At 45.3% G+C, this 12,259-nt stretch overlaps 1 protein-coding gene across 3 annotated transcripts in view; it reads right to left on the reverse strand.

Annotated features, from left to right (window-relative positions):
- The window catches only part of PTPN3 (protein tyrosine phosphatase non-receptor type 3), a 94,442-nt gene that overhangs the window by 66,323 nt on the left and 15,860 nt on the right, over positions 1–12,259 (reverse strand). The gene's annotated exons all lie outside the window — the stretch shown is intronic.

Consider the following 12,259-nt stretch of genomic DNA (forward strand, 5'->3'; position numbering starts at 1 on the left):
TGTGTGCTCATCTCACTCTAGAGGCCGGGAGCCAGCGCTGTCCGCAGACACTTCCGGGTCACGTGGCCAGCGTGACAAGCTGCATCTGGCGAGCCAGCGCAGCACACGGAACGCCGTTTACCTTCCCGCTGGTAAGCGGTCCCTATTTATCTATTTGCACCCGGGGGTGCTTTCGAACTGCTAGGTTGGCAGGCGCTGGGACCGAGCAGCGGGAGCGCACCCCGCCGCGGGGATTTGAACCGCCGACCATGCGATCAGCAAGTCCTAGGCACTGAGGTTTTACCCACAGCGCCACCCGCATCCCTTGCCTTAGGAGATAGGCAGGCCAAAAAAGGGGGGAAAGGCTCAGAGTTCAGGTAGGTGGAAATGCCAACTGAGTGCCCTATACTGTAGGAATGCTTCCTTCCCATGTCCCCACCCTCATGCGCCAGACTGGTGCTAGCATGGCTGAGAGCCAGCTGCTTGCTGCTTGCTCTGTTTTCTTTGCAAGGAGGGATCCTTTCCCCAGCATATACTTTGTTATGGCCAAATCCCTGGAGAGACGTGACAACCCTCAGGTACTGGGGCAGAGGGAAGGAAGGGGTCCTTGTGAAACACGTTGGGGGAGTCTGTGGCTTCCAGCAAGTGTTTTTCAGAAGCATTGCTCCCTCCAACAGGAGAGGCTGAGCATAGCCATCATGGCTAGTTGCCTTTGATAGGCCTCTCCTCCTTGCAATTGTTTCGCCCTCTTTGAAAGCCACCCCATCCAAGATGCTCTTGTGGTGCATCTGATTCTCCTGTGCTTCCTTGCCCCTGCAAGGAGATGACTATTGTGAGATCCTTTGGCTAACATCTCTCTGGGCTGGAAAGGATTAAAGAGGACTGGTGAGCTTTCCTTGAAGCACAACTGATCAAAGGCAGGCTAACCTGTCAGCATCTTGATAAAGATGCTCAAATGACAAAGGATGCTATCATACCCCGCAAGCCTCAGAAAAAGCTCCCAAGCTGATGGAGAAGAGAGCAGTTAAGTGGTCAGTGGGGCTCCAGGTTGTTGTTTCTGGATCCCACCACAGCCCTTCCAAGTTGCCAAAGAAATCAATGCTACAACAGTTTTTTCTTTGCACCTCCAGGGTTTTTTCCTTGCACCTTCCAAGATAACAATGCCCACTCACACTAGAAAGAGCTCATAGCCCACCGACAGCATACGATTCAATATGGCTAACTTAACCCGACAACTCCCCTCACCCACGCACAAACAAATCCCACTGCAGCCGGCCAAAGACAATCAACCACACCCTAGGCCACCCCAACCTCTCTCACCACCAAGGAAACATAACAAGCGAATAGAAAGAGAACTTCCCCAAGTGATGCTGACAGAAACCCCCCAAGCATACACTAAATAAAAAAACTTAAGCTTTGCCACCCCAGGCCTTCTCTCCTGTCCTACCCCCACCCCCATGGACACACATGGTATGTCTAAAAGCTGTCATGGACACGGGTTTCAGGTTCCAGTCTGCCCGATGGCGGAGGAGAGAGGCACAGACAGAGAAAAAGGGAATGGAAGGGGTTAAAGCATTCCCTGGAAACCTCCTGGGGTACAGCAGCTGAATAGGCTGACCTCCCCTCCTCTCCAGTTCAACACAGGGGCAGACAGAACCCTCCCAGATCACCATCGGAAGCAGAGGTTCTCCTAATAATAGGGTTTTAATTGGCATTAAGTGAAGGCGCACTGCTTGTCACTGGAGTAGATGTGAAGACTAAAACTCTGGACTGTCCAGATGCATGGAACTGAGGTTTGAAATTGGGAGAAGATTTTATTCTGTGTTGGAGGTGGATGTAGGAGAGGGAAGCCTTCTGCTATTTTTTTGTGAAAGTTCCTACTTTTATGATTTGGCAACCCTCTCCAAACACAAATTTAAATACAGTGGTACCTCGCAAGATGAAATTAATTCGTTCTGCGAGTTTTTTCGTCTTGCGATTTTTTCGTCTTGTGAAGCACGGATTTTGGAAAAGCTTCAAAAATCACCAAAGTCTTCAAAAACCTCAAAAAAGGCTACCACACTGCGTGCTATGAGTTGCTCCTCGAAGTCAAGTCGCAACTGCACCCCCTGAATGCACGGTTTTAAGAAAAAGGAAACAAACTTGCAAGACAAAGGAAACAAACTTGCAAGACGTTTTCGTCTTGCGAAGCAAGCCCATAGGGAAATTCGTCTTGCGAGTTTTTCGTCTTGCAAGTTTTTCGTCTTATGAGGCATTCGTCTTGCGAGGTACCACTGTATATACAAGTGAAGATGGTTTGACGTACTGTGTAACTTTGAGATTTAAAAGAAGATTTAAACAGTGTGACGCGGCAGCTAAAAAAGCCAATGCAATTCTGGGCTGCATCAATAGGAGTATAGCATCTAGATCAAGGGAAGTAATAGTGCCACTGTATTCTGCTCTGGTCAGACCTCACCTGGAGTACTGTGTCCAGTTCTGGGCACCACAGTTCAAGAAGGACACTGACAAACTGGAACGTGTCCAGAGGAGGGCAACCAAAATGGTCAAAGGCCTGGAAACGATGCCTTATGAGGAACGGCTAAGGGAGCTGGGCATGTTTAGCCTGGAGAAGAGGAGGTTAAGGGGTGATATGATAGCCATGTTCAAATATATAAAAGGATGTCACATAGAGGAGGGAGAAAGGTTGTTTTCTGCTGCTCCAGCGAAGCGGACATGGAGCAATGGTTCCAAACTACAAGAAAAAAGATTCCACCTAAACATTAGGAAGAACTTCCTGACAGTAAGAGCTGTTCGACAGTGGAATTTGCTGCCAAGGAGTGTGGTGGAGTCTCCTTCTTTGGAGGTCTTTAAGCAGAGGCTTGACAACCATATGTCAGGAGTGCTCTGATGGTGTTTCCTGCTTGGCAGGGGGTTGGACTCGATGGCCCTTGTGGTCTCTTCCAACTCTATGATTCTATGATTCAGTCTGTTTGTGTCCCGTCTAATAAATCTAGTTGTTGATCTAATTGGCCTTGTATGCCTGTGCCCCCCCCCCGGCTGCCTTCTTCTATCACTGTTCTGGCTGGGTTGTAGGCTTGGGTCAGGGTGGAGCTGTAATCCCAAGGCTAACTCATCCTTCCTGGGCTCAGCTCCATCCCATAATACTCAGGCAATTCCAGATAAACAACAATCCTCTCTTTTCTGCTGGTCAGCTGAATCAACAATTTCCTTTTAACCTCTCTAGCAAGCCTGAGTTCATTCTGTGCTTTAGCTTTTCTGACTTTGTGTCTACACGTGCTGGCTCTTTGTTTGAATTCCTCTTTGGTGGTTTCCCCCTTTTCCATTTTTTGTACACATCCTTTTTTAATCTTAACTCAGTTAAAAGTTCTTTAGATAGCCACCCTGGCTTCTTTAGGCACCTTCCATGTTTCCGTCTCATTGGTATTGCCTGAAGTTGTGCTTTTACTATCTCCCTCTTAACAAACTCCCAGCCATCATGAACTCCCTTTCCTTTTAGTATTACTGTCCATGGGATCTCACCCAGCACTTCCTTAAGTTTTATGAAGTCGGCTTTCTTAAAGTCAAGAAATTGAGTCCTAGTATGCTTGGCTGCTCCTTTCCGCTGTATAGTAAACTTCAGAAGAGCATGATCACTCGCACCTAATGATCCTTCCACTTCTACCCTACTAACCAGGTCATCAACATTGGTCATCGATCCAGTCCTGTTGATCTATACTATCTGCCCCTTCCTCCTCTCTGGAAGGCTCCAGGGGAGGTGGTCTCTACCACTCCACTTCATCTGCCCAGTCGCTGACACTGCGGGAGGGAGTGGTCCGAGTTGTTGTGAAAGAAGTGGTGATCCAACCACTCCTGGAAAAGCCCAGCCCGGACCCACTGGTTTATGACAACTGCCACTTGGTTGAAAATACCCTCCTTTTAGGGAAGTTGACCAAGAGGGTTGTGGCAGAACAATTTGAAGGACTCATGGATGACACAGATTATCTTGACCCATTTCAATCTGGGTTCAGGCCTGATTATGGGACTAAATTGGCCTTGGCATCCTCACTCCAATTAATGAGGGGTGCGACTGGGAGGTTTTCCTTTGAGAGCCCTACTGAAATGAACAGGAGCCATGAAAGAGCGCAAACATATTTCAGATCATAGTTCTGCATTAAAATGTATGACACTGGAATCCAAAAAAATATCTGTCTTCAGTGGTTACTTCTACCAAGATTTTGTTTTTGTAATTGTACACACACGACTGGTTGTCAATGGGTTTCTTTTCACTATTAATATGCATTGCAAAGCATGTTGCTACAGCTTTTCTGAAATTCAAGGATAAAGGATGCTTTCATGAATATTTATGGTCACACTTCTGCTTCCTATGGTATAATTTAAGAGCCCCAGTAATGATTCAGTCTAACAATTTCATGAAGAAAGCTGCTTCCCTTCCCATAGAGGTTGAATTAATTGTATTCCCTGTGGTCACCAGAGTTTTAAGCCTCAGCTTCTGGCTTTTCTTGGCAACATCACATACACAAAATGAGAAAGGCCAGCTGAAATTTCCAACATGGCAATATGCTATTCAGCCACTGTTTGCCTAGAAGGGCCATGCCTTTAACCCCACCTCATGGTTTTATGGATCCTTCCGGCTTCCCACTTGTACAGAGCAAAAATCTATAGCAGGGAGCCTCCTGCAGGCTCTCTGTGTGATTTTGACTGAGCATAAATCTGCTGCTTAAATCTTCAAGCTTAAACTGAAGAAAGTAGGAAAAACCACTGGGCCGGTAAGATACAATCTGAATCAAATCCCTTATGAATACACAGTGGAAGTGAGGAACAGGTTTAAGGATTTAGATTTGTTGGACAGAGTGCCTGAAGAACTATGGGTGGAGGCTCGCAACATTATACAGGAGGCAGCAACAAAAACCATCCCAATGAAAAGGAAATGCAAGAAAGCAAAGTGGCTGTCCAACGAGGCCTTACAAATAGCAGGGGAGAGAAGGCAAGCAAAATGCGAGGGAGATAGTGAAAGATACAGGAAATTGAATGCAGATTTCCAAAAAATAGCAAGGAGAGACAAGAAGGCCTTCTTAAACGAGCAATGCAAAGAAATAGAGGAAAACAACAGAATGGGAAGAACCAGAGATCTGTTCAAGAAAATTGGAGATATGAAAGGAACATTTCGTACAAAGATTACCATAATAAAGGACAAAAGTGGAAAGGACCTAACAGAAGCAGAAGACATCAAGAAGAGGTGGCAAGAATACACAGAGGAATTATACCAGAAAGATATGGATGGCTCGTACACCCCAGGTAGTGTGGTTGCTGACCTTGAGCCAGACATCCTGGAGAGTGAAGTCAAATGGGCCTTAGAAAGCACTGCAAATAACAAAGCCAGTGGAAGTGATGATATTCCAGCTGAACTATTTAAAATTTTAAAAGATGATGCTGTTAAGGTGCTACACTCAATATGCCAGCAAATTTGGAAAACTCAGCAGTGGCCAGAGGATTGGAGAAGATCAGTCTACATCCCAATCCCAAAGAAGGGCAGTGCCAAAGAATGCTCCAACTACCGCACAATTGCACTCATTTCACACGCTAGCAAGGTTATGCTTAAAATTCTACAAGGCAGGCTTAAGCAGTATGTGGACCGAGAACTCCCAGAAGTGCAAGCTGGATTTCGAAGGGGCAGAGGAACCAGAGACCAAATTGCAAACATGCGCTGGATTATGGAGAAAGCTAGAGAGTTCCAGAAACACATCTACTTCTGCTTCATTGACTATGCAAAAGCCTTTGACTGTGTCGACCACAGCAAACTATGGCAAGTTCTTAAAGAAATGGGAGTGCCTGATCACCTCATCTGTCTCCTGAGAAATCTCTATGTGGGACAAGAAGCTACAGTTAGAACTGGATATGGAACAACTGATTGGTTCAAAATTGGGAAAGGAGTATGGTAAGGCTGCATATTGTCTCCCTGCTTATTTAACTTATATGCAGAATTCATCATGCGAAAGGCAGGGCTGGATGAATCCCAAGCCGGAATTAAGATTGCCGGAAGAAATATCAACAACCTCAGATATGCAGATGACACAACCTTGATGGCAGAAAGTGAGGAGGAATTAAAGAACCTTTTAATGAGGGTGAAAGAGGAGAGCGCAAAATATGGTCTGAAGCTCAACATCAAAAAAACGAAGATCATGGCCACTGGTCCCATCACCTCCTGGCAAATAGAAGGGGAAGAAATGGAGGCAGTGAGAGATTTTACTTTCTTGGGCTCCATGATCACTGCAGATGGTGACAGCAGTCACGAAATTAAAAGACGCCTGCTCCTTGGGAGAAAGGCGATGGCAAACCTAGACAGCGTCTTAAAAAGCAGAGACATCACCTTGCCAACAAAGGTCCGTATAGTTAAAGCCATGGTTTTCCCAGTAGTGATGTATGGAAGTGAGAGCTGGACCATCAAGAAGGCTGATCGCCGAAGAATTGATGCTTTTGAATTATGGTGCTGGAGGAGACTCTTGAGAGTCCCATGGACCGCAAGAAGATCAAACGTATCCATTCTTAAGAAAATCAGCCCTGAGTGCTCACTGGAAGGACAGATCGTGAAGCTGAGGCTTCAATACTTTGGCCACCTCATGAGAAGAGAAGACTCCCTGGAAAAGACCCTGATGTTGGGAAAGATGGAGGGCACAAGGAGAAGGGGACGACAGAGGACAAGATGGTTGGACAGTGTTCTCGAAGCTACAAACATGAGTCTGACCAAACTGCGGGAGGCAGTGGAAGACAGGAGTGCCTGGCGTGCTCTGGTCCATGGGGTCACGAAGAGTCGGACACGACTAAACGACTAAACAACAACAACAACAAAATCTGCTGCATGTTTGCTAAGGAGCACAAGAGTAACCCCAACTGACAAAGTGCCATGACCCCACAGAGCATCAAAGTACAGAACAAGTTACGCAGCTGTACAAAGAGAAGGTAAGCGATACATATTTATTAATTAATGCATCCGCTGAAACTAAAACAAGGGCATTGTAAAAGCATTGTGTGCCAGGAGCTAAATCCTGGAAGCATAAATCTGTGCATCCTAGGGTACAATAATCTTGTAGAAACTTAAATGTCCTGTTCAACTGCAGCAGCAAAGCACAAGCAAAATCCTTGAATAAATCCATTTTTTAAGAAGAGGTAAAAACTAATGTATATTTCCACAGTATAGACCTAGTTGGTAAAAATAAGCTCAGCCAATCAAAAGTTATAGACTTGGGACTCATCCACACTTCCTTTTGTGCCACACTCTAGGCAAAGGTCCTGGTTGCCATTGGCTCCGATTCAGTGGTAAAATGTAGGTTTTCCTGGGGAAAGTGGAAGGAAAAAAACACTTGGACACAGACCTCTGCCTAGAAACACATACCCTCCAAGTGTCCCAGTTTTCCAGGGACAGTCCCGGAATTCTGATTTGATCCCAGAATGTCCCTATTTCCTCTGCCAGTGCTGCTGCCACTGAGCTCAGGAAGGATGACGAGCCAGGGCTTGTCCAGAGTGGCGGCAGCAAAGGAGCAACCTCTACATGGCCGCTGCTGCCAGCCTCCTTCCTTGCACAGCTGGTAGGGGCTGCTGGAGAGTGGGTGAGGAAGAGAGGCTGCAGCCACTGGCTCTGAGGGGCTGGCAAAGGGCAGGGCTCTGTATCAGCTGAGCAATACCAGTAAGCGGTGTCTCCTGATCTTGAAGTAATTGTGGCTTTAAATCCTTGTATATCTAACTGTATAATGAGAATGTGGCACCAGCTTTGGCACCAGCCAGAGGTCTAGCCAGCTGGCCTGATAAGAAAGGAAGTCGACTGGAAAACAACAGGGTGGCCAGCAAGGGAACTGTACTTGGCTCAGCCTGAAGGACAAATGACATCACGAACTCTCTCTCAACCTTCCTCTGTGCCAACCACAGAGAAAAAGCCCACACCTGCACCCACTCCCAGACCATATCAAAGGATGGAATGGAATTCTATCATGAGAACACCTGCTGATCTAGGCATTGGCTACAGCCTTGGTGTAGATCCCAATGGTGCGGACCATTGGGATCTCATATTGGAACCATAACAAAGAAGGTGCCAATACTCTGGACCTGATTAGGAAACCATCTTGTAGGATTGCTGGCTTGCCGCTTCAGAGATCCCCAGCAGCAGTGGGATGTGCCTTATCAGAGAGCTGGGTCAGCCAGCTGTTCATTAGAAGCCAAAGGGGCAAACTATTGAGTTTCGTTCCGCAAATTCTAACTACTTTGCTTATCTTAACAGTTATTCTGCTGATTACATGTTACTTAGTGTTAAGTCTTCACTTGTTGTAGGTTTTTGCTTATTGTAGAGCTTTATATTTCATACTAGTGATTAGATCCTATTTTGTAGTATTATTCTGCCTTATTTCTAACATTTGTCCATCAATAAACTACTTTCTTCTCCACCTAACAGTCTGCTAAGTCCCCCATCCACTGGGATCCAAAAGAGCCTCTTGCCTGCTCCGTGCTCTAACCATTAGACAGGATATCATTGCAGCAGAGCCGCCCTGGGCAGGAAGGAAGGGGGAGCAGGGCAGAGTGGAGTGCAAGGAATATTGACTTTTAAAAAAAATGCTTTGTGCGTTCATGTCTAAACTAGCTCCTTTCTAAAATTTACTTACTGCTTTGTGATTTTATTTCTGTAAATGTACCAAAGGGAGAAAGAAACGTGATTAAAGGGTTTTCTCAGGAGTGTGGAGGATGTGTGTGTTTGCTGTGTCCCATTGGTGAAGTGGTGATGGCATTCACCCTTCTACTGATAGGGAATACTTGGGGGGTGTCAAAAATGGGGGCGGTCAAGGAGGGTCAGTTGGGGAGAGTGAGAAATGTCTCTATTTTCCCCTGAGGAATGTTGGAGGGTATGGAAACGTGGCACAAAAGGAAGTGTGGGTGAGCCCTTGCTTTTCACTAAGTGCACCATTTAAAGAAAAGTGCAAGTGTAGGCCTTATTCCTAGTTGAAAATTCACTGTTTAGTTCAATTTAAAACTAGTTAAAAGCTACCACAAATTTCAAAACTAGAGTGCACATTCAGGCAGATATTATAGGGAACCAGACCCTTGCTTTCCCAGAGGGGCTGCAACTGCCCACATCCGTACCTTAACCCTTAATCCCACTCTCTTCTCTGACAAAATTTACCATTCCCAGGGGACTCAATTTACCTAAATTGCCCTGTAAAATTTCTACTGACTGCAATCTGGTAGATCCCAGCAAGCTGGGTCATACTGAAGCAGGACAAATCTGCTATTCTCACTTGTACCATTAACTACTCGTGAGTAAGGTTGAAGAAAGGGTACAAAAGTTTATTTACTGCAATAAAGTGTTTCAGCAGAATCACTCCACAAAGGCTGAGCCCCTTCCAAACATGTTCTTTATAGGTTTCTCACACAAAGCATTACAATTCCCTCCAATCACATTCACAGAAACCCTTCCAATACCTCATTCAAAGAAGCAAAACAAGCTGTTGCTGGCTGGAGTTCGCTTAGATACATTTCATTTTAGTGTGCCTGCGCTTCTAGCATAAGCAAACTTGCATACAGATTGGTTGTATTGCTGACATAGCTTTAATTCTGATACAGCCAACATCCACTGTCCCTGCACGGCCTTCGCATAGATACATTTTGTTGCAAGAGCTATTGAGCTTTGTACTGAGTGCTGTGAACCTGAGTGTATAGCTTCTTGTGTTCTTGCGATAAGAGTTTTAGCTTCTCTCTGCCCCATGAGGGGGGGCTGCTTACAAAGGAAAAGGCACTCTCAGCAGTTTCTTAAACTGATAGGCTACTATAAGTTCCTTTTTAACAGTCACGCTCAGGACCACATTATCACATTTTGGGGGCCCTTGGGGTCCCCCCACAATATACCATTGAGGTTTTTCAAATGAGGCCCCTCCCCCAACTGGTAGCAGCTGGGGGAAGCTAGACAAGGAAAATTGAACCAATTTGGAAGAGAAACCACAATGCTATCAAATTCAACATCCGAACCAAGGAAGTTCAACACATTGAACTACAAAAGATAAAGCATCTCCAAAATGTTGAGATTAGTAAAAAGGAAGCTGAAATTTAAAGTAATGAGGGTCAGATTTCTCCAAAGATACAAATAATAAGAAGCTCATTAGATCAGGAACAGGATCACAAAGTCCAAGAGGATTCCAGTGTGGTTTAACACGCAGAATTGAGATAGCTCTTAAAGGCAAGGAGACTTCCATTTTCTAATGGAAAATGTCCAAATAAAGAGAATGAAAACAAACACAAACTGTGGCAAAGAAAGAAAAAAAGGAAGCAGACAATAAAGGATGCAACCCCCCCCCCCCAACTTTGAGGAGCATGTGTACTAAAACTTTTATGTGCAACAATAAAAAATAATTTAAAGACATTAGTAGCAGCAGGAGACCATCCTGGGAAGCAGTTGAACCTTCACATGACAAAACGGTCATGGGTGTTATGCAGGGTGGAAAAGGGGACTGCACAGATGCTGTAGGAATTCTTAGCCTCTGAGTCTATGCCTGAACTTATTTTCTCAGGAAGAGAGTCTAAAGAACAGAGACATTTAACAGACCCTCCAAGTGCCCCTATTTTCGAGGGACAGTCCTGGTTTTACAGAAGCCATCCTGGTTGGATTTGATTCCAGAATGTCCTGAGAAAAGTTGGCGGGTCTAGAGCTATTTGAACCCCGAGCCAAGGAGAGAAGTGGAGACCTCTCCCCCCTTCCGAGTTTTTTTTTCTTTTTTCCGTCTGTTGTTGTGGCTGGTTGGGAGTGCTATGTAGTTCTCTTTGCCAAGATTTCTAGAGGGTTGGGCATGGGTTAGAACTGTTTTTGAAAGTTGGAATCACTTTGTGATATAGAATACTCAATATAATCAGAATATCCCTGTCGAAATACTGGCTTTTTGACCAAAGGTATGGGATTTATATGGCCAGCAATTAATGGGCAATTGGTGCTGTTCTAATATCATATTACAGTAATGCTAGCTAATGATAATTTGAAATGTAGTAAAGCAATGCATTGTGATAGGGATTCAAAAATAAAATGGAAAATATTTTGGGGGGTCTTCAAAAGCCAGATGAATGTGTTTCCTAGGTCAAATTCAGTTGCCAAAGGGCCATTGCAGATTTAGATTCGTTGTCTGCAGGATTCAGGGTTGCCTACTGACAAATCATTGCTATTTGTAAAGTCTGAGTAAAAGCCACTACCAGCAGTTGTGTTTCGCGCACAGTACACTGCAGAGCCTGCGTAAGCATTTGCTGTGACCTCAGCTCTCCATTTCACATCTTGCTGTAGTTCAGACCACATAAGGTCTCCACGCCAATCACGCCACAGAAGGTGCAGAATTGGCATTTATTCTTCTCTCAACTTTCTCTCTCCTAACATGCCCTTCTGGCTCACACTCTTCCTAAAGACTTGAGGAATGAGGTTGTTGTTGTTTAGTTGTTTAGTCGTGTCCGACTCTTCGTGACCCCATGGACCAGAGAACGCCAGGCACTCCTGTCCTCCACTGCCCCCCGCAGCTTGGTCAGACTCATGCTGGTAACCTCGAAAACACTATCCAACCATCTCGTCCTCTGTCGCCCCCTTCTCCTTGTGCCCTCCATCTTTCCCAACATCAGGGTCTTTTCCAGGGAGTCTTCTCTTCTCACGAGGTGGCCAAAGTCTTGGAGACTCAGCTTCAGGATCTGTCCTTCCAGTGAGCACTCAGGGCTGATTTCCTTCAGAATGGAGAGGTTTGATCTTCTTGCAGTCCATGGGACTCTCAAGAGTCTCCTCCAGCACCATAATTCAAAAGCATCAATTCTTCGGCGATCAGCCTTCTTTATGGTCCAGCTCTCACTTCCATACATCACTACTGGGAAAAGGAATGAGGTTACCACCCCTCTTTTATGGTCCATTCTGGGTCGCCCAGCCACTGCCACACTGCCCTTTCTCTTGGCAGATCAAGATGAGCAGGAGGCAGCAAAGGTTGCAATTTTTTTAGCTGGGGCAATTAGAATAAGATCCACCATTTGACTATTGATTCAAAACCCTAAAATGTATTTTATATAATTGACTTTTTATTTCTATTCTTTGCATATTGTATTGTTGTTTTATTGCTATGGCTGATGGCTGACGCAAATAAAGATTCATTCTCTCCTAACAGGAAGCTGCCTTGTACAGAGGGACTCCATTGGTCCTTCTAGCTCCGTACTGCCTACTCAGACTGGTAGTGGCTCTCTGGAGTTTCAGACAGGGGCATAGCTGTCAATGTTTCCCTTTTTTAAGGGA

The sequence above is a fragment of the Podarcis cretensis genome (assembly GCF_951804945.1).
Source record: "Podarcis cretensis genome assembly, chromosome: 13".
Taxonomy (NCBI): Eukaryota; Metazoa; Chordata; class Lepidosauria; order Squamata; family Lacertidae; genus Podarcis; species Podarcis cretensis.